Below are 22,785 nucleotides of genomic sequence, written 5' to 3' on the forward strand. Positions count from 1 at the left end.
CATTAGTAATCAGGGAAATGCAAATGAAAACCACATTACACATTCCAGGATAACTAAAATAAAGAAGACTGATAGTAACAAGCCTTGGTAGGAAATGGAGAAATTGAAACTTTCAAATTTTGTTGGTGAGGCTGTCAATGGTGCCACCACTTTGAGAAACAGATCAATCCCTTTGCCACCAGACTGGGGATTTGGGCCTAGCTGTACCTTCCTTGGTACTCAAGCCAAGAACAGGCCTTCGGGCACTAGAAGACACCAGCTTTTGTCTCAATAACTTGGACTACACCAAGTTGGACTAGACGGCGGTGAAAAATCTTGGCATACTGCATGCTTTCTAGCCAAACGAAAAATGTCAGCCAACAGGCTGTAGGAAAGACTCTCCCAGGGGATTTTATGATCCAGGTTTTAATAGAGGCTGGGAAACTATCTTCAGAAGTTTGCCTAGGTTGAGTTAAATCAAATATCATTGTCATTTATTATGGGGACATGTGACACCTACTAGTGGTCTAAATCAGTACTCCTGGCGGGCACCCTCTCCTTAGCTAGGTCAACAACTTAATAACAAGTAAAAAGAGAATTTCCCTTCTTTTGAGTTGCCCTTTTGCAGTTATACAAAATACTACTTTATAAACCCTCGTAACTTTGTAAACCATATAAGGCCTTCAAATCCTAATGGAATTATTGACTCTTAAGTCAAAATAAAGTTTCGGTGCAGCTCTTAATGCATTTATTGATTGCCGATGGGATCAAAATTAACATGAAAAAATAATCCATAAAAATATCCTAAAAATAAAGTTACGTCAGAAACCATCTCTGTGTCTTCTAACGTGGGATTTTATCTGTCAGTGCAAAGTTTCCTTAGAAACCTGAACTTTCTTTGACCTGATAGAATCTAGCCACTTCAGCTTAGAATGAAAGACAATACAATATGCCTATTCAAAAATAAACAATTATTTACAGAGCATTTTCACCCCAGAGACCTCCAAAGAAAAAGCAACTGCCATGTTTACTGATAACAAAAATGGAATTCAGGAGAAGCATTTCAAATTTAGAAAACAAACTGTTAAATCTTTCTTATTCTTTGTCTAAAACTGGCTGTGGTCCAGAAGCACAGCTTCTCTTTCTTAGCCCAGAACACTTTCCAAAGTTTCCAAGCTCCTGACATTGCAAGCAAAGAAAATCTGCCAGTGCCTGCGGGTAGCAATGACAGCAACCTGCTGACATTTGAATGCAAGAGACAGTGCATTTACTATGTTCTTCAAGGAGCTAGCTTGTGAAAAAACCTTGAGGAAACGTACTAATGTCTCTCATTTCTCAATATTGCAAAATAAAGCTGTTTAATAATGCTTGTTTATATGCATTCATTGAATTTCAATGAATTCAAAGTTTTATTATATTTTTAAACCCCAAATCTCACATTTTATGGAAATTATTAGCAATAGTTGATAGCATTTTACAAAGTTCAAACTGCAGCTGTGATGGTTCAGTTATTATCTCGAGCCATGTCAGGTAGTGGTGGAGTAGCAGAACCAAAGGTTGATTTCTTATCTCACAATTTACTATCCAAGCCCTAGGAAGGACCATGATTTAACTCTAGGCCATTTTTCTAATAAAGTAATCCCACCAAACATTCTGTATGGCAGTGGGATTTTGAGGAAATGCTTTTAAAAGATTCATTTCTAGGTTTAGTTTTATTTATATCTTGAGAGAACTTATGTTAGAACATATCCCCCATTGAGACAGAATCATGATGAAATAACTCACTGAGCAGGAAGTTCCAGAAGCGACCAAGTGCCTGCTGACCCAAGTCTTCCTCTTCATTCAGTATCTCATGACCAGTTTACAGTAACCTCTCAAGTGGAAGAGTAAGTTGGACCCTCACCTCACACCATATAAAACAATGAATTCAAAATGGATTAAAGACCTAAACGTGAAAGTTAAAAAGATAAAATTCTCAGAGGAAAACATGGGAGTAAATCTTCAAGAGCTTGCATTTGACAATGAATTCTTAGACATGGCAGCCCAAAAGGAACAGAAGAAAAATAGATGTTACATTTCATCAAAAATTAAAACTTCTGTGCATCAAAGAACACTATCAAGAAAGTTAAAAGATTACCCACAGAATGGGAAAAAATATTTGCAAATCATATATCTGATAAGGGTCAAGTATCCAGGACATATAAAGAGTTCTTTTAACTCAATAACAGAAAAACAAACAACCCAGTTAAAAACAGACAAAGGATCTGAACAGACATTTCTCCAAAGATATACAAATGGCCAATAAGCACATAAAAAGATGCTCAACATCATTAGTCATTAGGAAAATGCAAATCAAAACCATAATGAGACAGCACTTCATACATACTAGGGTAGTTACAGTAAAAAAAACAAAGGGAAAACAACGTGTTGGTAAGGAGAGTGAGAAGTTGGAACCTTCAGTCATGGCTGGTGGGAATGTAAAATGATACAGCTGCTTCAGGAAACAGTTTGGCAGTTTCTCAGAAAGTTGAATGTAGGGTTAAACATGACACAGTTCCACTCCTGTATTAAAATCCAGTGGTTTATCTTGCAAAAGTTGAAAAAAAAAAAAAGATGAGATTGAAAAATAGAAAGGGAAGGCTTTTTTCCTTTGTGTATACACATATATATCACACTGATTTAATTTCTATAAAGAATACATAGAAAAGGATCAATAATACATTCAAGGTTATTTGTTAATGATTAGCAGTGGAGTTGCTCAGCTTTAAGGAGCACTTGATGTTGAGTGACAGGGAGAGAGGCATTTTATGTATAAAGATATGAAATTCCCTTCAATCTGTCAGAAATGTGGCAGGGCAATAGGAGCAGGATGCAGAAAGGAGGTGGGCTGAAGTGTACAACAGAAGCCTCTGTTTCCTTCAAAAGTTCACCCAGCCAGGCTGGGTTAAGACTGCTTCCCCAGGATCGGGCGGTGGTGGTGAGGAGAGCTCGCAGCCCTGCCATCCTGCACCAGATACAGACTTCTCAGGACAAGGCTGAGACGACACAAGCACAGCAGGTACTCAAAAATCCTTGCTAAACTATATGAATTAGAATAATGTATACCAGCGGAAAGATCTTTCTTTACTGCTACTTGACTTAAAATTTTTTTTAAGTCTGGGGAAGGGTATAGCTCAAGTGGCAGAGCACATGCTTAGCATGCACGAGGACGCACATGCCGAGTGCTTGTAACAATACGTGGCAGGTAATAAGTACGCAATGTATCACAGCTGCTATTATTACTCCTCAGCACAGACAACCTGGGCTGGAAGCCCCCATTTTCCACTTGTTCCCTAGTGTCAGCAGGCGCCTTGTTGAACGTTTCAGTGCTTCGGTTTTCTACCCTCTAGAGTTGGTATGATGACACCCATCTCACGGGGTTGTGAGGATGGACATCTAAATGAGCTCAGCGCAGAGCAGCTACAGGGCTTGGTCCCAGGGGGCACACAGGAATTGGCGGTTACATCTCAGGCTTCTTTTATAAGCCCCAGCCTGCAAAACCACAAAGCCAGTGCTCAGAGAACTGAGGAGAGAAGTTTGGAGACAGAGGATTTTCAGGGCAGGAAGGGGGCACAGTCCCGGCATTTGGGTGGCTTCCTTCTTAGGTCCAAAGGACGGCTGAGTGAGAGGCCCCAGGGGTCTTACCCACTCAGGGAGGCGAGAGGGACTCCCTGGGCCAGCAGACTGTCTGAGTTTCCTTAATTTGTTTCTAATCAAATGTTCTGGCCGGAGGACTGTTCCAGCTGTTGGAGGGTGGGAATGTTTCAGTGAATGTGTTATCAAAAATATCCAGTTTCTCTGTTTAAAAAATATCTATCACTTGCAAAATCACAGAAATGGAAGGGTTTGTGATGAAACAGGCACCCCAGGCTGTTCCCAAACAGAAGGCTTCTTTCTAGAGTTTTCTTTGGGTGACTTTTCAAAGTCTCCTGCCTGGCTGGCCTGCCTCAGGCAAGTCTGCAGAGTGTGGGACAGAGGTTGGAGACTAGGTGGCTGTCAGCAGACAGGGCCCCGGGCAGCGGTCCCTCGCTTTACCCCTTTCACTCCAATACAGCACGGAAGCTCAGCCAGTTTTTAAATGCCTAAGTACTCTGGGAAATTAGGAAAGGGAATAATAGGAATCAATTAATATGTAAGTCTGGTACTCAAGTATCTCATGAATGATTAAAACATGACTCAAGAAGTTTATCTGTCTCTCTGAGGCAGGCCTGCTTCCTCTTCCCCTCAAATCCCAGTTCCTCCTCCAGCTCCATCTTGGAGCAGCTCCTTTCCTGTATTTCATCTTACTTCCAGCGCCCTATTCAAGTCTGGGATCTCTCCTTTAATATCCTTAAACCATCCCTGTAGACTCAAGTTGTTGCCAGAGCTGCTCTATGTCTTTGTTTAAAACCTACCAAACCTTACCCTTAGCAGGAGTTAACATAAGTCTTTAGGCTAAAGGGTCCAGAGATAAGAAAGGAAGCTACAAACAAACAAAAAAACAGACAAAAACCCCAGTTGGAGAGGGTGTGGAGAAAAGGGCACCCTCCTACTCCGTTGGTGGGAATGTAGTTTGGTGCCGCCTTATGGAAAACAGCATGTAGTCACCACCCTCCACCCTGGTTGGAGTCTTAGTTTGTCCAGAACAATTCAACGATATGTGTCAGCTTGTTGTCTGTGTGCCTTCGGGAGGGGCTAGGACGCTCCTGTCTGAATCCTTCACCTCATCACTTACCGAGCCTGCTCTCTGGGCCCGGGGGAGGGCCTTGGACACAGAAGCCTTTTGTTTCTACAGACAAGAAATGGGGGATATAGGGGGCTTTTGTACCTGTAAAACTCCACAAGGTCCTGCTCAGTTTCAACCCACCCCTTTTCTTTGATACTTCTCAATCCTGAGGGGAGTAGGGTAGGACAAGAGAGGGGAATATCATAAACTCAGTAAGGGAACTCGGTTTCAGGGGGACTTGGTTGCACTAGTGGCCTGAGAGTAAAATGTTATAAGACTTGGTTTCATGGTCACTGAGCTTCTGAGCTAACTTAGGGTCACATAAGGCGACAAGTGTTAGGTGCCACTGAGTGTACTCATCCTGGCAAGCAGGAAGGACTTTCCTCCCTGGCATGGTCAGGGAAGTCTTGCCAGAAAAGGTAGGATTTGACCTGAGTATTAGCAGAGTAGGCAGGATAGTGGTTCTCAATGCATTTTATTTATTTACTTATTTATTTTTCAATGCATTTTAGAAAAATAAATGTGTTGGGCTCTACCCCGAAATTGGGGATATAGTTGCTGAATTCTTTTTCTTTCTTTCTTTTTTTTTTTTTTTTAAGTTTCACAGATGATTGAGTCAGGTGATCAGTGTTGAGAATTGCTAGTTTTTGCCAGGCAGAGGGAAGAAAGAAGTCATTTCAGACGGAGGAAACAGCTGTAACCAAAGAGGAAAGGTAGGAAAGCACAAAACTTTTATTTTGGGGAGGACAAGTAAGAAATAATTTAGACAAATTTCACTGGTATATATTTAGTGCTTGGAAGGCTCAGAAGTTTAGATTCTATACTTTATGCAATGGGGAGCCATTGGTGGTTTTTAGGGAGGGGAGAATTTCTAAGAGATAGAGAAGTGTTTCTACATCAGATACTCGCTCTGCCTGGAGCCAGCAGAATTAGACTTGGAAGAGGCATACTGCTTTCCTGTGTCCACAGCTGTTAGTCCCAGTCTGTTTTGTAAATTGCAGACGAAGCTGAAACTAAATGTCGTGTCGAATCCTGCCCCAGAAAGATTGCAGTGATGATACCCACTGTTTTGTTCCTACGTTTTCCAAAAGACAATCTGATGTTCTCACGTTCCCCAAACTTTCAACTGTCTGATCATGTCTATGGAGAGGTAGTGAGTTTTCACAGAAGTACAGGTACATGTGTTGGAAGAGGAAAAAAAGGGGGGGGGGGGGGACAATGTAAGAGATAAAGCAAGGGAAGAAATTTAAGATTTATTGTTCAATTGGATTGGGAAGCAGGCAACCAGGATAATAAATAAGGAATTCTTAAGGAAAATGGGGAGTTTTGATCTGCAGAGCAGTGAACTTCAAAGACCCAAAAGGTCTCACAAGGTAGAGGCACTAGGCTTGTTGTATGTACTGGTAAGCTTCCCCAAGAGGTGATGAGATGGGAATGTTCAAAACAGATCATGGAAACGAAGATGTAACATTGGAGGATTCCAGGTACTATTAAGGGCTTAAACATATAGAGTCAGCCATTATCTTCAGCAAAAGGCCATTAGTAACACAGGACTGCAACAACTGCGCTGCTTATAATAATGATGGTAATAAATACTTTGTTTATATAAGGTCAGGCATTAAACTTCTTTTGGATGCTGCACAAAACCAAGTATGATTTTGGGCTGGAGTAGTTGCTGATGAAAAATATATTTCTTAGGGCTCCTTGAACCTAGTAGCCCAAATGAGCAAATGCATTATTTAAAGAAAATGCATGTTATACTTCCAAAACATAATCTTTTCCCCACCCTTGAAAATTAAAAATATCTTTTTCAAGTGTTGTCCACTATTTTTCAGGATATACCCCAGTGGTCAATTCTCTCTGGAGTCAAGGAAGCCCCCTAGGGACAAGTTAGATGCTCGACAATATCCATGAGCTCTGCAAAAACTCTTTCCAAATAAGACCTTCAAGAGATAGATGGTATAATAGAAAAACAGGAAAGGGGCAGCTTGATAGCTATTCTACTAAAATATAGAGAGTTCCCATTAGGAGGATACTAAGCAAAATGTCTTCACGACTGTTGAGAATAACAAAAAAAAATAGTCCTAAATTTAACAGTAATATCAAGAATGAGCCTCAGGAGGATGTAATAAAGTATTTTCCAAGTAAATCTCTGAATAATGCAATCTTCTTCTTTGAGTCTGGTGTTAAACTCGGCCTCTAGGGGTTGCATCTGAGTCCTCTTAGTACCTCTCGTTGTGACACATGTGCTAGACTATGAGCACCATGAGAGCAGGTGCATTGTTGTCACCGTTTCTATGATTGTCATCACCACATCCCCAGAATCAAACACAGTACCTGAGCATTTGATTAAACGGGAAAAAAAGGATAGATTTGATTACCTACTGCCTGAGAGTATTATGTAGCTTATTTTTTATTTGTGAAAGTAAAGAAGTAGCCAAAAAGAAAACCACCAGCACCACCAATCTCCCCACGTAATATGATTTTGGCAAGTAAAGAAGAATCTTGGATCACAGAGAAGAGCTATGAGGAGGCAGTCACTGGAAAAGGTACAGACTTAGAGAAGGACCACAAATGTTCAGGCAGGTCCTGAGTTCAGCCAGCACAAGATTAGAACAATAAATTGAGCATATTTATCACTTAAATGAAGAACAAATGGGAATCTGAGATAAGCTGACATTCAAACTCACTTAAACTTTGTACTTACAGAACGAACACTTTGCAAATGGCCTTAGGGTTACAGTTCTTTTAAACTTTTCACATTCTTATCTAATATGTGGTGGACCTGAAATGCCACAATGGTGTAATGACTGTGCCAAAAAGCAAGCAAGGTAGGTACAATCATAAAAATGAGCCTGACGTTGTTCTGTAAAGGAGATTGCTTTCTTTCTCCCTGACTGCTTGTTTCAGAAGACCAGCTAGTTTTACAGATGGAAAAAATTTAAAAAGAAATTTTCTAAAAAGTAAAAACGAGGTTGATAGAAAAGCAAAAGTGAAAAAACAATAGTGTACTTGGAAAAAAGAAGAAAAAAGATTAAGGAATGGCAAAGGACAAGAGAGCAGGAGGATGAATAAAGATTCTAGGACCTTATAAGAGGAGAAGCTTTGAAGCTCTATCTGCAAAAATAGTCCAAATACAAGGACAGAGCAAAAGTCTTTGGGAAGTCTTGACATTCAAAGATGGACCATATACAAGTCTTATAAGCGCAGCTTGATGTTTTATGTTCACATTGTGACAGCGGATCCAGATTTCCTGTGAATCCCCCTTTCTCTCAAAGAGAAATACTATCTCCAAGTAGGCACAACTCAGTTGTGAATAGGACTTAGAGAGCTGTGCATGGTCAGAGCCAACTCTACCACCCCCCACCCACATCGAAATCCTTCTTCCCACGGACTCCAGATAGTTGGCCAAACTAAATGATGAGAAGCTTGAATAATAACATTTCCTCTGTTCCTTCCTCACCACTTCTTTCCTCTCTCCAGTTTTGATCTTGGACATGAGTCCTTTTTTACCTCCATTTTCCACCATTCATAGGACATTGACTTTTACCTCAGGCACTTTATTTTTCATAAACTGAAAGAACATAATAAGATGCCAGCATCATTACTCTCTAAAGACCTTAAGCCAGCCTAAAAATTCTATTCAGGATTTTCAGAAACTTTCTGATGGCTTATTGCTGCGTGCTCCAGCCTTCACCATAAGTGAACACTATTTCTTTTGCTATTTATCCTTCTTTCTGTCATGTTTAAATACAGGTGTGTTGCTTTCTAATCCTCTTCACTCCCATTACATTTCAGCGACCTTTTAAATGACATAGCCTTTCTTGGAGTTGAGCTTGGCATGGTGACAATGGATGTGGTCACAGACAAGGCACCTCATCTGGCTCTCCTTGCTTTGACATGCACCTGTGCTTCAAGCCTAGACCAGTATGGTGCCCTCATTCATGTTTCCAAGGTAGAATCTTCCTCATTGTCTCTGTTTCAACTCTTAACAATCCAAATGGCACAGACCTATCAGGACCTTACCTCTCTGAGGTGAGCAGGTTTGAACATGGCTCTCCATCCCTGTACAAACAGCTGAGAACAGGGCTAGGAGGGGAAGCAGGTTCTAGAATGAGCAGATGTGAGTGGGGAGGAAGTGACTGGCATCTCTTCCACAATCTGCTACAGTCTCCTGCTCGACTATGGTCCATGTGGGTAATGAGCAAATTCCTGCTGATTTCTGCTCTTAACTTTAACAGTTAATGCAGTTATCCATCAAATCGGTTATCAAACAGATCCTGTGAGAGTTTGATTTTATCTGATTTTCCTCCCCCTGGCTATTTGTTCTACAGAATGATGAACTCTGGGAACACTTACGGGGTTAAGTCCCTTCAGGTTTACACAGAGCAACAGATCATGGTACAAAGATCATGTGTATAATGACTTCTATGTGTAATCATTTAGAACAGGCCCCAGGAAAACATCCAGAATGGTGAGGTTTATGTGTCCCTCTTTGGGACTTCTCTCCCACCTCCTTGCAGGTTATTCTAATGACCTCTATTTGCACAGCTCCTTACAGTTGACCCACATTTTGACATAGATGATCTCATCTCATGCTCAGAGACACCCTGAGAAGGGCCGTGTTACTGTCAACCCCATTTTACAGTTGAAAATACTGAGGCTCATGGCTCAACCAACTAATATTACAGAGTGAAAACTATGGGTCAGGCCCAGGGGGGATACAATGATGAACATACAAAGCTCCTCCCTCCAAGGAGGCCTGTAGAGAACACTGACCACAAACAGGAAGTGACAACACAGCCCTTGACCACGAGGGCTCAAAGAAGAGCCCATGATCCAAGACTGGAAAGAGGTTTCTGCAAGAGGTGTTACTGATTTTTATAGGACCAGGTGAGTAAGGTAGCACGAGCTACAGGAAGAACATTCTAGGCCCCCAACTCATTTTTTTTTAACTTTTAATTTTTATACAATTTTGAAAGATTACTTTCCATTTACAGTTATTACAAAATACTGGCTATATTCCTTGTGTTGTATCCCACTCATTCTTACTTGACCTCATAAAGAGGAGATCTAGCAACTCAAATGAATTGCTAATGGTGAGATTTCAGAACTTACAACAAAGCCAGCAGGAAAAGGCAATGTGTGGGGAAGTTTGGGCTCAGAGGTCTCACCCTGTAGTCCCCAGATTGGACATGCCTCCTTCTGGGGATCCCAGACCAGCCACCAGGGCACTTTTCTGAGTAGTCCTGTCCGAAAACTGGAGCCTCCTCTCCAGAGGTAGAGCACAGAGTAACTCACCCTGCATCTTCTCCTCAATAAGAAAATACACATATAGAACACATCTATCATGTGCCCTTCCAGAGGTGACAACTGGGAAAACAATGTCAAAACTTTTCAACCACAAAGATGTAGTCTAATAAAATCAAGCACCAAGAAGTATTACTACCAATTGTCTGTGGTCTGGCATTCTATCCAGAACAACTTTTCCTGCTTCTTCTAATCTCCCTAGAAGAGGTAGTGTTTGAGTACCCCATTAGTTCCCTGAAACAGGGGTGCAAAGACAGCTAATCCTCCAAGGCTGCAAACAGAGCTCCAGAAATTTACTCCAAGAGACTAGTCCAAAATTCCCAAGGATAGTCAGGCATTACCACCACGGCACACCTTTGATCTTCATCTCAGTTGGACAAAATAGAAAACTGGAATTATTTTGAGGAAAAAGAAAACATCACTTGCAGCCATGCTAACTGCCCCCCTCCCCTTAAAAACATCTGGGATAGCAAAATGGGTAGGATAAGTGCAAAGTAATTTTGGAAGATGCTATTCCTAGAAATAGTACAGAACTGCTTCCTTATGCGGCCTGCGTGGTGGCCAGGGGTCTGCAGGCTGTCCTGGATCCAGGCCCAGGAAGTGATTCAGATGCGGCAAAGAAGCCACATTGTTGAAGAGTATCTTGGGGCTGGATGGGAGAATGGCACGGATTCGATGATGATATAAATTCTGGTCTTGTGCACATATTGTTTTGCAAAATCCAGGCATGAGATCATTTGGCCTGAATGTTTTCCCTGAGGGTTTCTCACAGACAAACAGTTATCTGGGTTGAGTTAGACCAGGGGAAAGGCATTTTGGAAGTTATCTGATGGTGCATGTGGACATTTAAACATTTCCCAATCAGGGCAAAAACCAAAGGCTTTCCAGAGGGCCCGTAAAAAAGGAGCCCACAGATCTCTAATCATATCATCTTTCTCTACTACTTAAGAGATAAGCACTGAAATGCTCTCTCCAATCCATGGGCCAGAAGCTGCTGCTGTTGTTCCAGGCAGCATTTCTTTGATTAGATGGGTGGATATTTTTGTTCTGTTTTGTTTTTTGCTTTAGACTATTCAGGAGAATAAGAGCCTCTAAGGTGGCTCATAGTTTTAAGTGGAATTTTCGATGACAGGGGGAGGTTATGAATCGTCCTAGTTTTAGATCCACTGCACAGCCTCTTTCTAGAAGAGAATGGTTTGATCACATCACACCACTGCAGCGCTTCTGACCACCTGCCTCAGAAGTACCCCAGGGGGCAGAGGGAGTTACATTGAAGATTCCTGGACTCCACCCTAAAGAGCTTCATTAATTAGGTCTAAGGTTGAGCTCAGGAATCTATGGTTGTTTCCAAGGCCCACGGCCCTTGTGATCCACAGAACTTCTGGTGATCAAACAAGGTGGTCATTTTCCCTCTCTCCCACATCCTTTGCTTGATTCTGCTCAGAATTTTTTTTTAATATAACAGTTTTCTAAATCTAAAATGTTAGCACTCATCAGAAAATAGGAGATATTTTGTCTTATTAACAGTGTGAAATACTGAAGGGCAAGAAAGGACCTAAATTCTAGCTGGTTATTAGTTCCTTGAGTGGAAAGACAGAGGAGAGCAGGTGTCCTAAAGGCAGACGTGCAGGACACAGGGGGAAGGAGACCACGTCCAACCAGGGAGAGGCCTGTGAAAAAGGCCAGGTAGGCAGGTTTCATTTTTTCCTTCATCTGCAAAATGTTCAGAGTCAACTTCAAGCAATGAAGATACTTGCTTATGAGGATAGATTCAGACTCAGAAATTGAGTATTCTTAATTAGGAAGAGACAAGCAAATTTTACACAATTCTGAAAGTATGGATAGGGAAAGAATGTGTACCCCAAAATTTAGAACACTACAAATGGGGACTATTCATTGAAGTTTGAAAAAAATATTTTAGGTTTATATAAAAGCAATACTAAAAATCACAACTGACAGTAAACTTAAGGTACTTCTCATCCCAAGAGATATTCTAGGTTGGAACTGTAAATAAATTTAGGAAATATTAAGAAATTTATGCATTACAGACCTATGTCAGATTTTCTCAAATATCATTAGTGATATTTGAGATGCACATTCCAATTTTGAGGTTAATTTCCTTGGAGAACAAATGAGATATTCCTTCAGTTCTCCCTGGGGTCACAGGTTGAAGTACGTTATTTCTAGAGTTTTTAATGTCCTTAATTCCCTGGGGTATACATCTGTTATTTGACAGTAGCCACATAACAGGACCTGAACTGCAATTCTGTTTCTCCTGCTTACTAACTATGAAATGTTGGGTAAGTTATTTTACCTTTCTGGGCCATGGTTTTCTCAACTATTATATATATATATTTATATATTTTATATATATATATTTTTTCATATAAAAATAAAAATATAAAAATATTTTATATTTTATATAAATATATTTATATATTATATATGTATTTTATACATATATATTTATATATATTTTTATATGTATATTTAATGTAGTGCTTAGAATTATCATGAAAATGAAATATGATCACCTTTGTGAACATGATTGTCTTGAGGTAGATGGGTGCTCAATGAATGCTTCTGAATTGTGACACTTCCAGGTTGAGTTCTGAGTAAACCACACCTTCTATGTGTCTGGCCACACATAGTAATTTCAGACCACATAGTAAATATCAGAATGTCCACACTAAAAATATATGGGAGAAAAAAATGGATGAATACATTTATCCATTAGCAAATTAAAAATACAACTTAGTCGATTTATCTCTGAGTTTTAAAAATCGTTTATGGCAAACGCTCTGACTATGGTAGAAAAGCAACTTATTAAATAAGAAATGCTGAGTGTGTGCATCTGAGAGTCTGTATCTGATAAGACAAGGCTGGGGAGCAGCTGTGTCAAAGGTTCCCATTGCTATCTCCCGTTCCTGGTGGGTGGATTGGGTGGAATTTGACTTCCTCCACAGGACAGGTAAAACCTTGAAGGTCTAGATCCTGAGGAAAAGGACATGACTCAGACACTTAGGCCGACTGCCCAGCAGTGCTCATAAAATTATGGAAGGCACAATTAATTCTTTTCCATTCTGAATACACATTACCTCTCTGTTCCTAAATGCAACTTTGTACTTTATATTCTATTCCTCACATGGTTCCAATGAAGAGTTAACTCATTTATATTTTTATTAAAACTTTCCTGTACTGTAGAAAATGCCATTGGGTAAACAGCTTTTTTTTTTTTTTAGGCAATTAATTAGGTCCCCCAAAAAGATTTCAAGTGGCATGTTCAAATTCATGTGTCATCTAAGGAAGCAACCGCAAGCAGATGTTTGGATGCATACACAGGCAAGGCATTCTCCTGCAGTCACTGAAAGACCATGGTGAATTCAGCTTGTTAGACCATTGTAGGTCTGAAAGGAGCTGGTGTGTGCTCTTTTTTCATTGCATGTACACTGCTGGCTTAGGACCTATGTGGTAGTCTGAACTTACTGTTACCGTCTTCTTACATGTTTTATCTTAATAGCATTTTGTTGCAATTTTCCCCACTGTCTATTTTTCCTATGTAACACTGGGAAAAGGACATTTTTTAAGGACACCATTCTCTGATTATTGCTAACTAAATAATCTCTTATGAAAGCTTTCTTCTAGAACTTTCACTGGTGACAAGTATTTCTATAACACTTAACACTTTCTACTGTTCAGTTTTTCCTTTGATTTCCACATCAAACCCGTGAGAGAAGCAGGCAAGAATTATTACCCCTCTTTTAGGGATTAGAAAACTGAAGTCAGAAAGTTTAGAGAGGACATAAAAAGACTTGCTGGTTTTTCGTTCCCGATAACTACAAAGATCTTCTTTCAATGGTAAGACCTTTTCAGCTTCCTGTGGTTTTCTTGAGTTCTAAGTTATTACTCAAAAGAAACTCTAAAAAAGTAAAGTCCATAGTATACATTCCCATATAGTTAAACCCTGCTGCAACAAATACTATTTCAAAGAAGGTAATTAGAATAACAAATATATTGAAATTTTTTTTTAAAAAGAAGCAGAAGAAAAGAAAAAAAAAAAGAAGAAAAAAAATTTTTAAGAAGACCAAAAATAGGAAAAACATAAACCAAAGAGAGAGAAAGAATAAGAATAATTTACATTAATCACTTACTATGTACCAGGTTCTGTATTAAGCACATTATGCTTTTTATCACATTTAATCCTCACAACAAACCTAAGTAGAGAGGAACTATTACTTTTCCCATATTACAGATGAGGAAAATAGGCTTGGAGAGATCTAGTGACTTTTCCAGAGTTATAGAGGCAATATTGTTGAATGTAGTAAAGGGCACAGCTCAGTCTGACTTCAGGTCCAGGGCTCTTAAGCATTGCTTCATAAAAAGCTAATTCTCTGTCCCTGCTGATGACACAAAATAAAGGTGTTTGTAGATCGGTCTGCAATTAACCGTTGTACATTATGCCTACATCATGTCTTTGACAAAAAAAAAACCAGTACTACATTGCAGCTGCAAATAAAAAATACTGCAGCCATTGAAAAATAGTTGGTCAATTTCTCATAAAGGTAAACACACACTTAGCCTATGATGCAGCTGTCCCACTCCTGGGTATTTTCCCAAGAGGCATGAAAACACATGTTTGCACCAAGCCCTGAGTAGCAATATTCACTGCAGTATTATTCATAATAGCCCCATATTGGAAACAACCTAAAAGTCTATTAACTGGTGAAAGGATAAACTGTGGTACATCCATACAGTGGAATACTAGTCAGCAATGGAAAGGGAAGCCTACCAATAGAGGCAGCAGTGTTAGATAAATCTCAAAAGCTAAGTAAAAGAAACCAGGCACAGAAAACTACATTCCATGTGATTCTATTTACACAGAATTCTAGAAATAAAACCATACCGACAGAAAACAAATCAGTGGTTGCCAGGAGCTAAGAATGGCTGAGGGAACTGACTAAAGGGAACTTTTGAAGTAATGGAAATATTTGGTGTCTTGATTCTTACAGTGGTTGTGTGAGTTTATATAGTCATCAAAATTCATCCAATGTTCTACTTAAAAAGGGTGAGTTTTATTGTGTGCAAATTATACCCCAGTTAGTCTGACATAAAAACAAATCCAGTATTAAAAACAGGCACCAGCCTCTACTCCCGCTGCTTTCCAAAAGTATTTGTCATGGGTTGTTGTCACAGCAAGGTTATTACAGCACTTCTGCTCACTCACAAAGCAGCAGTAACTTTTCAGTTCCCCTTGTCCCTTCAGAAGAATACTACAGCTCTCTTCATTTCTTCTCTTCTCAAATATTCTATCCACTCCCCTCAGGAAAGAGCCATGCGGTAGTTCAAGTCTGAAGGCCACCTGCTGCAGAACTCAGTCTTGCTCGAAGGACATCAGCCTTTTGTCCTATTTAGGCCTTCAACTGATTGGATTAGGCCCACCTACATTATGGAGGGAACTCTGTTTTACTCAAAGTCCATGGATTTAAATGTCAGTCTCATCCAAAAACACTCACACAGAAACATCCAGAATCATGTTGGGCTACATATCTGTGCACCATGACCCAGCCACGTTGGCACATAAAATTAACCATCACAATCTGCATTCAGCTCTTTTTCTTCTCCAAATTTTAAAGACAAGGAATGGAATTTCAGGCAATGAACTCCTCAAAACAGCCTATGGAAAGGCTTATTAAAACTGCAGTTCCCTCCCCTGCAGATTCTGATTCAAGAGGTCTGGGTTGGGGTCCAGAACTCTGTAGTTTAAATAAGTTCCCCAGGGGCTTAGGATCAGGTCAATTGGGGCAACAGCACCAGAAAACAAATCTACTTACAGCTGAGGAACGAGGCTATCTGGTGGGATGTACATGGGTCTTTGCTCAATGTGAATCTATCATTTGAAGTTGCCTTAAAGCACACAACAGAGTCTACTTAAGAACCCTTTTATTAAGCAATTATTACTGCCCTGAACTCTTCTGGGTCTTCTCTTGAAGGAATTCCATTAAGGTTTGTGCAACTTCAGAGGCTGATGTATGAGACTCTCCCAGCTTATAAAGGCCCATCTTGGCCCTTTGCAACCATGGGTTTAGGGCAGAGTCATAGCTGTTTTCTGGACAGCAGCTTCCACCCACACACCAAAGAGATCCAGTGTATGCCTTCTCACAAGGCTGAGCCTTTGGTCCCACAGCCTCACAAGTAGGAAAAAACCTTAACTGAAACCGAAGGGAGAAATACACTTAATACCTTTAAAACAGATACTGATCTTCCTTTCTTTTCTTCTTCTTCTTCCTTTTTTTTTTTTTAAAGAAAGTTTTAGCCTGGAGTAGAAAGGACATGAGATAAATATCTTGAAATAGCTGAAGAGTGCTCATGTGGAAGAGAGGTTAGGTTTTACCCTCTATGCTCCCAAGGGACAGAAACAGCTCAGGTGGATGAAAGTTTAGAGGAGGGGTGTGATAAGCTTGACAAAAGGAAGGACCAGTAGAAAGAATGAGGAGTTACAGCCAGAGAGATCATTGTACACCTGCTGGCGCTGCTACTCCCTAGCTGTGAGATCTTGGGCAAACAGTTAACCTCTCGAGTTTTCTGAATTGTAGAATGGGAATGATAACACTTCCAGGGCTGTGGTGAGGGTTAAATGTAAAGATTTTGGCAGAGGGCTAGGCCCATAATTGAAGTTCAGTAAGGGGTAGATAATAAAAATCAGAACAGTTGAGCTGTGAAGGGTGAAGGGGTTGCCTAAAGGAAGAGTACATTTTCATCCCCAGAGGAGTTCAAGCAGAGTCTCCACCTCCTTTACAGACTGGCGGGGATGATGGCGGGGATGATGGCGGGGATGATGGCGGGGATGATGGCGGGGTGGGGTGGGGTGGGGCGGGGCTTGAAGCACTGTATCACTGTATGAGTGGTTGGATTGGACAGCCTTTGATTTCTTTTCCACCCTGAGTAATTTTATGGCTCTTAGAAGAGGTAGAGAACACAGTTTTGTGCTTTCAAAAAGATTGTTCTGTTACTTTTAGTGAAAACATTTACTCTCTCTAGGCAGCCTTTGAGTTTAAAGTTCTGAGGACTTATGATTTGAATTTCTACTGGGAAGTTAGGATATTACATAATGGTCACTCCTATTCCACCCTTAATACCAAAGCTTGGAATATGAATCACAAAAGAAAGTCATGGCAGAGTACATTCCAAATTAGTAGGGAAAAAAACTGAACCAAAGTCTTGACTGACATGCACCCTGCACGACGAACACTGTGTGACATCCAGAACAATCAAGGAAGCAGATTTATCAGAGAGTCATGGGATGCTGGAACTTCAATTTTCCCTAGATATGTAATCAGGATGCCCAGATGTTTGCAAGAATTAGAATGAAGTTAAAGGGAAAAGATTACGGTCTTCCTGTAAGCCCACTGGAAATTCATGTCAGGGATTTTCAATTAAACATGGTACATTAAATACATGCATTTATATCTCTTCTGTCTAAAAGAGTGCTAGTAAAGACATGTTAAATATATATATATATTCCAAATAAAAGAAAACAGCCACCAAAAGGTATGAAAGTCTTGGAAGAGTGGACCTAGGAGAAGTGACTGATACAGCAGAGCTGAGAAAGCTGAAATGTAAGAATGTGCTGGAAGAGGGCGGTGCGGTGAGAAGCGAGCCAATTCACACTACGAAACCCTGGAAAGTCTCAGACACTGGAGTGTTAGGTGTTATGGAAGGTGTCAGTTAAATATGGAAATGAAAACAGGGGACTAGTTGAAAGTTGCATAAAGATAATTTGTAGTCCTGTATCTTTCCCCTCCCCTACCCAGCAGGCAACAACCTCCTACCTCCATCCTGTAGTTAATTTGGAAACTAGATATTTATTCTCCAGAAAATTTGAATGCAAGAAGTTCCCCATTCTGGGACCGCAGCACATCTTAGAGGAGGATGGGAGGGAGATGCCCTATTGGAAACAGGGAGGCTGAGTAAAAATCTGTGTGCTAAGTGGAGAGTCTCTCAGCCCATTTCCTTCCTGGTTTTCGAAAAATTGGCAGCCAAGATTGCAACACACAGACTAGAGTCTTCTTCTTGAAGAGAAACTTAAAGATTCCAAAGAAAAGTTCTACAGATCCCAACATTTTAGGACCCCCAATTAAAAGGCCCGCTTGCCACTGGGTCTCCCCAGAAGGCCTACCATTTAACAAGCCCCACCTGTACACCTTTCAATAGCTCTAGAATATTCCACTCTTAAATCTGATCAGACAAGGAAAGATCACCAGATGTCTGAGGAAAACCTACAAATTGAAAGACAGAGAACAAAACATACAAGAAAGGAAAGGGGGAAAAAAAAAGAACCTGGAGGAAGTTGAGATAATACAGAGAGCAGAATTAAAAGCAAACAAACAAAAAAAAACCCCAAGACAACTCTAACTTCCTCCAAGAAATGGAGATGTTGTGTCTATGAAACAGGAACTGGATGTTATGAAAGAACAGTCAGAGAATAAAAAAGACCCTTGAAAATATAAGCCATGATAGCTGAAGTTAAAAATTCAACAGAAAGATCAGAAAATAAAATCTCTTTTAGAGAGGTTATGAAGAAAAGACAAGAGGCAATAGGAGAGAAAAAATAAAAAAAAGAATCAGTCCAGAAAGTTCTACATCTGACTAGTAGATGCTCAAAGAAGAGAGAACACAAAAAATTAAGTGAAGAAATTGTTAAATAGAAAATTTAAACAAAATTCTCACTGTATAATGACATTATTCTCCAGAATGAACACACCCATTGTATGCCGAACCTAATGAATAAAAAAGATTCACCAAGTCATGTTATTTTAAATTACAGTGGGAATTACACTGAGAATAAAGATCCTAAAAGTTTCCAGAAAGAGAAAAAAGTAGGGGAAAAAGTGAAAATACAAGGAGTGGGAAACAGAATGGCATCAAGTTTATCAACAGCAACATCTGAATCTAGAAGACAATAGAGCAGTTGTTTCCTTACAATTACGTCAAAATGACAAGTCAGAGGAATGGGGGATTCCATACTCAAACTATCAAGTATGAGGGTAGGAAAATGACATTTTTAGACACTCTAGGTTTCAAAAGCTTTATATTCTAATTGTTCTTTGGAACTACTGAGTGTGCTCCAACAAAACGAGGGAGTAAGACAAGAAAGAGGAAGATATGGGATTCTGAAAGCAGGATCTGTGCACAGCTGGAAACGTGCTGCTCAGACCTCCTTCAGGATATGACTTGTTGCCCAACTGAAAGGACTGTGGTTGCCTCCAGCTGGTATCTCCTTTGGGATATACTTCAGCTTTCAAGCCTAAATTACAGTCTTCTTGGGGTGGCCCTTGGTCAACAACTGAGCAAGGGGGTGATGAAAGGACCTAGCCATTTCTACTACCGTGAGGCCTCTCAAGAAGACACTGTTTGCACTGCCCCTCCCCATTGGGCTGATCGAGTCATTGTCTGGTCTGCAACATGGCCTGACAGCTCTCCTGTCCAGTCCTGCTCCTTCCTTTCCTTGCGCAGAGATTACTCCTCAGTAAATCTCTTCCTTGTTCTCTTGATTCTGTCTTAGTGTCTCCTTCTCAAAGAATCCAACTGGCCCAAGACCTAACATCGGACAGAAGTAAAAGAGTAGCTCCCGAACGATGTTTGTTCAGCAGGACTGGTGAGTCACCAGCCCACATTAGGGTAGCCTTCAGGCTCCCTGAAGGTAACCTCCAGATAGGAGAAGGAGGAGAAGGAGAAAGAAGAAGGAGAAAGAAGAAGGGGAAGGGGGACGAGGAGGAGGAGGAGGAGAAGAAAAACCTGATTAGATAACCTCAGTTTACTATGTGGAAAATTGTTTTAGGAGAAATTTTATTTACAAGTCTGTGGGAGAAGTCTACAAAAATTCAGGGACAATATACATAAGGCTAAGAAAAAGAAAAGACAAATAACTAGAGACAAGACAAAAGGCGTAAAAGAGAAGAAATATAATTACCTTACACTACTTAGCTTGGCTGAGAACATAAAAATATAAAAACTAAATGCCAATTGTATGTTTTAGAGTTTTGATATTGTATTGGGGGAGGAGAAAGGAGGGATGGTATTAAAGAAAGTCAAATCCCCATTCTACCACTGGTTAGAATGTCAACAGAAAATGTAGCTGTGTCTAAAACGGATGTATCTGTAACAGCAATATAATTATAGCAAATAGGAGAAACCACCAAAGCAATCAAAAAAATTGTTGCCTCTGGGGAATGGGACTGGAGTAGAAGATGGAAGAATGCTGTTTCCCTTCACAAGTCTTGTGATACAATTTGACTTTAACTTTGTGCCTGTAAAGAAAAAAAATGAATTTACAAAAAGAAAAAACTCATAGGCAGGAAGGAGGAACCTCATCAGTGGGCAACAGTCCCCAGCGGGAATCTGCGGAAATGGTCAAGGGAAGAATGCGGGGAGGAAACTGCCCTGGTTCCAGGCGCCATCCCCGGTGTAGTGTGAGGGCAAGGCCCCTTCCACCAAGAGTCTGTGACCCTGTATGTAAGCCTTGAGTCCTGATCAGTGAGTCCTTCCTCCATTAACTCCACCCCCTGGTTTATCAAAGTTGGAATCTCCTGGTCTCTTCAGGGGTGTGATTGATCCTGGCTGCAATTTACTTACTGGAAGAGAAGAGATAAAGAATTATTATTGACCAGCTGGCTAGGGAAAATGGGAATGTGATGATAAAAGAGGAGGAAATAAACACAACTCAGTGGGCTGCTTTTGTCAGAAAATATTTTTAACCAGCTTCCCAGTGGTTAGTGTCTGTGACAAGGGGTAGGATGGCAAGCTTGGCCAGGGATTCAAAGGTGGGTGGCAGGAGGAAATTGCAAGGAGGAAACCTTGTGTTTGCTCCCCTTAGTGATACAGACTGTCCTGGGGAGATTAGGAGGGTGCTTGCTCAAGATAAATCACGGCAAAGGGAGCCGGGGGAGGTTACACAAACACAGCAGACAGAAAGGGAGAAATGCGCGAAAGGCATCTTAAATGATGGCCCTCAGAAAAAATAGATTACACGGGGAGGAGGGGTGCTCAGGGCTGGCGCTGAACAACTGTGGGTGCTCTGATTTGGAATTTAGCCTATTTGGAAGGGTGATCGGGGGGAAACCAAAGGAGGTATCAGCATAGAAGTTAGGTTTTGAGCTGAGTTTGTAGAGGAAGGTGTACAATTAACTGCAGCTTTTCACTTTTTCACTTTCTCCTTTTGAAAAATGTAAATTTCTTTTACCTTCATTTAGTTTTATGAATTTAGTTACAAGTTCTCAGGAAATGGCAACAATAAAATAAGAGAAGTTTCATGTCCCCCTCACGTGGTTTCTCTCAATGGTAACATCTTAGGTAACTATAGAGTATGTAGCAGAACCATGAAAATTACATTGATCCAATGCATATCTAGAGTTCTGTTCCATTTTGTCACATGTGTGCATTCATGAAACCACCACAAAGATCAGGACACTGAATAGTCCATCACTCTTCTTCCTACCCTGGTTTAGTCTCACTCACTACCCCTCCTCCCTCCACCATCCCTAACCCCTTACAACCACCGTATGTCTCCCCCTTCACAATTTTGTCGTTTTGAGAATATAGTATAAATAGATTCATACAATATGTGACCTCTCATGATTGGTTTTTCTCATTCAACATAATGCTTTTGAGGTCCATCCAAGACTTTGCATGTGTCAGTAATTAAACACAGTAGTATGTTTAACCAGTAACCTATTGAAGGACATTTTGGTTGCTCCCAATTTTTAACTGTTGCCAATAAAACTGAGGACATTGTGTCCAGGTTTCATGTAGACAGCAGTTTTTATTTCTCTGGGATAAATTCCCAGGACTGCAATTGCTGGGTTGTATAATAAGAATATGTTTCGTTTTGTAGGAGATTGTCATACCATTTTCCAGAGAGGCTGTACCATTTTACATTCCCACCAACGATGGATGAAAGATCCAGTATTTTCACATCCTCACCAGCAGTTGATAAAAGTTTCTTTCTTTTTTTGAAAGATCAGAAACTTCATTCTGCCTTCCATTTGTTTCCTCTTTAAATAAAAAAAAAATTCAGTATTCTTTTAATTAATTAATTAATTAAATTGAAGTATAGTCAGTTTACAATGTTGTGTTAATTTGGTGTGTAGCATAGTGATTCGGTTATACATATATATATATTCCTTTTCAAGTTCTTTTTCATTGTAGACTATTACAAGATATTCAGCATAGTTCCCTGTGCTATACAGCAGGACCTTGCTGTTTATCTATTTTATATGTAGCAGTTAGTAACTGCAAATCCTGAACTTCCAGTTTATCCCTCCACCTCTCCCCTTCCCTCCTGGTAACCATAGGTTTGTTTTTTAAGTCTGTAACAGTTCCTGTTTTGTAAATAGTTCATTCGTGTCATTTTTTTAAATCTAAAAAGAAATCAGTATTCTATATAGATGGTTATGTGTACACATACACACACACACACACACACACACACACACACACACGTTCAAGTCACAATAATAAGGCAAACATCTGTCAACTACGAATTTAAAAGCTAGAGCATTACTGAACCCAATTTCACTCCTCTGCCTCCCCCACCAAGGGAGTAACCACGCTCCTGACAGTATAAACCAGTTCTCTGGGGAAAAGCTCTGATTTACAGTGCTTGTCCAGTTTCTGTAATGTAAATACTCCCACATGACTGACTTCAGGCTACCAAGCTGAGGTAGCCGAGCATGGAGCTGGGAAGAGATGTGCAA

At 40.3% G+C, this 22,785-nt stretch overlaps 1 long non-coding RNA gene across 1 annotated transcript; it reads left to right on the top strand.

Annotated features, from left to right (window-relative positions):
• The first annotated feature begins 13,803 nt into the window (after nucleotides 1-13,803).
• Nucleotides 13,804-21,933, top strand: LOC116659768. Its single transcript, XR_004315109.1, has 3 exons — nucleotides 13,804-13,814; nucleotides 17,013-17,016; nucleotides 21,849-21,933. It is a non-coding gene; the product is annotated as an uncharacterized LOC116659768 (long non-coding RNA).
• Nucleotides 21,934-22,785: the final 852 nt, after the last annotated feature.

Source organism: Camelus ferus, chromosome 3, assembly GCF_009834535.1.
Source record: "Camelus ferus isolate YT-003-E chromosome 3, BCGSAC_Cfer_1.0, whole genome shotgun sequence".
Classification (NCBI taxonomy): domain Eukaryota; kingdom Metazoa; phylum Chordata; class Mammalia; order Artiodactyla; family Camelidae; genus Camelus; species Camelus ferus.